The 5,858-nt window shown below is 42.3% G+C and overlaps 1 non-coding gene across 1 annotated transcript; it reads right to left on the minus strand.

Annotated features, from left to right (window-relative positions):
* Positions 1-319: 319 nt before the first annotated feature.
* LOC121831206 (U6 spliceosomal RNA) lies at positions 320-422 on the minus strand. The gene has a single exon (XR_006074586.2). It is a non-coding gene; the product is annotated as a U6 spliceosomal RNA (small nuclear RNA).
* Positions 423-5,858: the final 5,436 nt, after the last annotated feature.

A 5,858-nucleotide genomic window follows, 5' to 3' on the forward strand; every position in this document is an offset into this window, starting at 1 on the left:
CCCCAAGCAACTCCTTTCTTTAGGAAGAAGATAAAATTCTAATAGTCTCAAGACTTAAGCCAGAAATGACTGCCATCATTTCCTTCCCTTACTAGTTTATAGTCTAATTCTGTAAAATAAACATGTTATTGATCAAAACTCTTTAAGTTAAATTACTTGCAATTCATGGGTGTATTTTATTATTTTCCAGAAAAGGATTTCTTAAAAAAAAAAAAAAAAAACAGTAATTGCCAAGAGAAAGCCAAAAAGGGAACCTCAGACTGGAACAAGTAATGGCCCTACTGTCCCTGAGAAAACAGGGAGAGAAGGTGGTACCTACAAAAATATGAAACACTTCATGAATTTGCATGTCTTTTGTGTGCAGGGCCCACGCTACTCTTCTCTGCATCGTTCTGTTTTTACTAGGTGTATTTTAAAAACCCTGGGCTAGCCGTAGCTCAGTCAATGAAAAGTGCTTGCCTTACAAGCCTAAGCCCCTGAATCAGATCCCCAGAACACATACAAAGAAGGTGGTGATCCCCAACACTGGGGAGGTGGAGACAGGCAGATCCCTGGAGCTTGCTGGCCAGCCATGTTAGCGTCCTCGGTGAGTTTCAGGCCGAGAGACGCTGGCTCAAAACAACAGCAACAAAATGGAGGACGGCACCTAAAGACAAACCGGAAATGTGTCCTCTGGCCACACACACACCAGGCCTCACTCTGCATTCACCCTTCAAATGAAAAGGAGTCACAAGCACGAAATGCTTGAGCAGAATTCCAAGTGGGCTTGAAACTGCCATTCCATGTTCAGCTTTCATGAAACTTAGGGTCTCCTAGGTCAAAACAGAACACTGATATCAACACATTCTTGTGGCCAATTAACATCCCTTTCTTTTTACTCATTTGTGTTAATTACGGGGAAAAGGTTTGGTGAGTGAATACAGCTGTCAGATAAAATACAGGATGCTGATTTAATTTTCAGTTTCAGAAAGAACAAATTTTAGTAATAAGAATGCCCCCCAATACTCCAAGGAACATTATCTTCTTTTTATTTTAACTTCTTCCTTCCTTCCTTCCTTCCTTCCTTCCTTCCTTCCTTCCTTCCTTCCTTCCTTCCTTTCTTTCTTTCTTTCTTTCTTTCTTTCTTTCATTTTGAGACAGTCTCACTAGGTAGCCCTAGCTGGCCTAGAACTCACTATAAGCTTAGGCTGGTCTTGAACTCCCAGAGGTCCGCCCAGCGCTGCCTCCCAAGTGCTAGGATTAAAGGCATGCACCAGTATGCCCAGCTTCCAAGGAACATTCTAATTTTAAAAATTATTTCTTGTTTATCTCAAATTTAACTGCATTTCCTGTATTAAACACAGTTCTGTGGATGAGCAGAACACAATGGTAACTGATTTTTGAGAGTTAAAAAACCCGCATGTTCCATAACAGAACATTTCTCAAACTTCGTAAGGCATTTGGGTATTTATTAGCTGGCAGGTCCTACTCCTGAAGCTCTGGAACAGACCCCCCAGATTCTGCCCTTTCTTCTGTGTGTATAAACACACACATACACATACACACACACACACACACACACACACACACACACACGTGCAGGTGGAGGCCATGGGTCTACCTTAGGCATCGATCCTGAGATGCCATTCCCTTGGGCTTTTTGTCTTGTCTTGTTTTTGTCTTTGTTTTGGAGGTTTGGGTTTTTATTTTATTTTACATCATTATTATTATTACTTGAGACAGGGTCTCTCACTGGCCTGAAACGAGCCAAAGAGTCCCAGGGATCTACCTGTCTCTGCCTGGCCAGTGCTGTGATTACATGCCTGCGCCATTATGCCTGACTTCTTTTCTATGGAGGTGCCGGGGAACCAACACAGGTCTTCATGCTTACATAGCAAGCGTTTGACCAACTGCACTATCTCCCCAGCCCAGACCCTCCATTTCTAACCAGCTTCCAGGTAATTTTCTGGGACTGGTCCATGGACCTCGAGTTGTGAATGGCTATAATACATACCAGTTTAGGAGGTGGAGGGATTTTATTTGTTGGTTTGTTTTGTGGCCCGGCATCTGAATTCTTTGAGCTTGGAGAATTCATTGAACATGTGGGTCTTGAAAAGCAATGGTAGAAGTTGTATATTTACTCTCTGTACCATCCTTCCTTGCAGCCTAGACTTAGGTAAACAGTCTCCCTTTCCCTAGTCAGGAGCACCTGCCTGGCCTCCGCAGGAACTAGGAACACAAAGGAAAACGCCAGCCAGCCTTCTCTCTTGCAACAGTGCACTTATGCCCAGATTGAGTTCCTCAAATCGTGCTGGATTAAAAAGCAGAATCTAGCACGTTCAGCAACCCTCTCATTGGGTTCCTTCGGTTCCTGCTTTATGGGCATGGTTCTTAGCTGTCCAGCTTTGAACTTGATTCTCAATCTTCAGGATTGTGTGAGTGGCCCAACTCCTTAGCTACTAAACTAGATAGAACTGTTTGTTTTTGTTGTTGTTGTTGTTGCTTGAAACTAAGAACTCTGATGAAAGCCAAAGGATCTGCCAGAAGCCACCCAGCTTGTGACCTGGCAGTTGGGGTACTTCAATTCCAGGAGGTCAAAACTTAGGATGAACTCTGTCTCTGGGAGAGCGGCAATTCTGAGAGAAGGGAAATATCTTGGTGAAAGGGGATCAATTTGCTGACGTACCTCTCCTTAGCAGCCAGGTTTCTGACTAAGACTTCTGTCTCTATAGGATAGATTAATATGCTGTCACTAACTACTTGCATGACTGAGTAAATCAGCTTTTATCAGCTCCAGTTCCCTGTCAATCGGGGCCAAGACTACATGTTCTATTGCATTTGTTCACACTGTATCAAAATTATTGGAGTTTTATTGAGGTGTTTACATACAACTTTTATTCATTTCAATCAATTTTAGTGTGTCTATCAAGCTGTGCAGCCATTATAGTAGTCTTGTTTTTAAAAAATTATTATCAAGCCAGGCGGTGGTGGCACATGCCTTTAATCCCAGTACGCAGGAGGCAGAGGCAGGCGGATCTCTGTGAGTTCGAGACCAGCCTGGGCTACAGAGTGAGTTCTAGGAAAGGCGAAAAGTTACACAGAGAAACCCTGTCTCGAAAAACAAACAAACAAACTATATATATATATATATATATATATATATATATATATATATATATGTAAAATCAGTTCAATAGGACCCCTCTTAGCCATTTACAGTTAATCCCTGTATCCCTCTCTAGCCCAGGTAGCCAACCTTTTGTCATGGCATTTTTTTTTTGTCATGGCATTTTGTCATGGCATTTTTTTTGTCATGGCATTTTGTCATGGCATTTTGACTTTTCTGAATATTTTATTTAAATAGATTCATATAACCATAATTAAGTGCCAAACTAGTTTTTTTTTGTTGTGACTTCCCCAAATTTTCTGTAATGTATAGCACAGTATTTTGCACAGTAGGTATATGAAAACAGAATCAGACAGCAACAACAGAAACCCAGTGTTGATGAGTTTACTGTCGTGAGGATCGATAAATCCACCCTTGCTCTGCAGGTGTGGTCCATAGGTCAACATGGTCTTCACTCAGGACATGGTTAGAAATGTACTCTAGTTGACCATCCCAGATTTTGTGAATCAGAATCTTTATTCTTCTTACAGATCTTTAGACAATTAATTCAGGGTCTCATTTAACTCTGAAAATATTGCATTAGACATAAGCCCCATAAGGGCATGGGCTATGTGTGGCACATGGTACCTACATTACCATGTTTGTTGAATGAATACATGAATGCTGATACACACGAAAGCAGAAGCATATATATACAAGATTGCCAAAGAACAAGAATATGCATTTTTGGCTTGACTATGACTTGAATCCCTTAAAAAAAAAAAAAGTTTGGACTGGCACTTCATAATACCAGCTTATATAATGAGGCAAGTGTATTTATTTTTTTAAACCTGAAGGGCACAGCCATGAGGAAAACCTACCCTCAGACTAAAAACATAATGGAGTATTAACTGAAATGGACTTCATGGATTTATTAGCATGACAATTCATTATGGAACATGTTACTACTGAAGATGGACAGCTTATTGCCGTTCCATCTCCTGTAAGAGATCAAACCTCGGTTACAGCTAAGATGCCAGAGTCACCCTTCAGGAGACAGGACGGGAGATACTGTAGCGTTCTCGAGCATCAGAGCTCCAACAGGAAAAATGCAGCTAGCTTTCTCTTTACAGTTTTCTGGTGTCAGATATTTTAATTTATTCATTCAATCGTTTTTAAAGACCACCAAACATTTATCAAGATTGTCACTCCCTGACAGGTGCTGAGCCATGCTGCCTGATGGATCGCCAGGTATAATATTCTCGAGGAGTTTCCGATCAGCTCAGCAGCGATAGCATTTTAACCACACTGCCTCACGAAAGACTTCTTCCCGTGTATGAATCCATGCAGGTTAAAATCCTAAAGTGTTAATAACATTAAACCACGTGAGGTATACTTAAGAAACTTGTTGAAAGGATCAGTCTGTGTCCCCCGATATATCCATTCTATATCATCGGCATAGAACAGGGAGCCCTCCGATTTGGCGTTGCTCTGTAGGACAAGACAGAGATGCACTGCTCATTTCCCGTTTGCTCTTCCGGGCCCTCTTTTCATCTCACTTGCCCTGCTGTCTGCGGGAAGCTGGGTTCTGCAGAGTCTATTGCTAAAGCCCTCTGGTTTCTGATTGGGTTTAGCTCATGGGAGGTTCCAAGAGAAGTTGAGAAGATAGAGGAAAAAGACAAATGTTTTTTCCCCAGTCCTTTGCTGGACCACATTTGGCAGTTGGCTCCATTTCTCTATTTATAGTCACAGCTCTTGTCAGACATCTCCTTCCCAGCTACAGCGTCTCCTGGATTCCACTTAGAGCTCTCTTCCCCATTCCTTCAGGCTTTATGCCTCCCAGGCTGCCAGTCATTAAGAGCTTTCCCATTCCTTGTGGATTCCTTCAGCCCTCCCCACACTTCTGGAAACTGTTCCTTTCTTAGGCTACCTTTACCTCTTTTACTGTGCCCTCTCTAGTAATATAAGGAGAAACAGCAGTCAGCTAGTCTCCAAGGTCTGCCTCCTGGGTTGGCACTATTAAGACAGAATGGTGTGAGAGCCGGCTCCGGGGACACTGACTGTCCAGCTAAGGAGGGAAAACCACCACATTGGGAAATGGACATCGGCATCTAGTGAGACACGGCTGTTTTTCTGTTTGTTTGTTTGTTTTTGTTTTGCCGCTCAGTGTTTATTCACCCTTTTCCTGAGAACCATGGTCTGGTTTTTCTCTCAGTGTCTTTTAGGTGGTGTTGAATCCTCGCTTAACAATATAAGTAGCCATGCAAATCAGCTCTGATACCCTGGGTTGTTCCGTGTGTCCTAATCGGAGCCGGCGAGTGTAAGAAGAGACTATCACTGGCACCCGCAGCACACTGATGTGTACTCTTCCACTGAGATTGCTAACAGTGAGGATTATGTGAACTGGAGCTGCCAGGAGCCACCACATGGAGCCTGCGAAGGAAGCCAAGTCAGAGCACAGTGCCAAGAGAGGAAAAGGAATAAAATTCTAATGGCATTGCTTATGCCCTTGAAGCAAACAACGCCTTAAGTTAAATATATCACTGGATTTTTTTTTTTTTTCAGTTATGTGAGTCGGTTGCCAACATTTCTCGCCCCCCAAAGCCAGTTTGTAGTGTGTCCTTTCATTTTGTCACTTGCAATTAAGATATGTCTAAACGATTCATCAATTGGTATCAAGAGTGGGGATTAGTAGAGGAAAAATTCAAACTATTGAACTGGTTGGTCCAGAAGAGACTTCATCTATACTGAGCTTGGACTTCAATATAGCAAA

The sequence above is a fragment of the Peromyscus maniculatus genome, chromosome 7 (assembly GCF_049852395.1).
Source record: "Peromyscus maniculatus bairdii isolate BWxNUB_F1_BW_parent chromosome 7, HU_Pman_BW_mat_3.1, whole genome shotgun sequence".
Classification (NCBI taxonomy): Eukaryota; Metazoa; Chordata; class Mammalia; order Rodentia; family Cricetidae; genus Peromyscus; species Peromyscus maniculatus.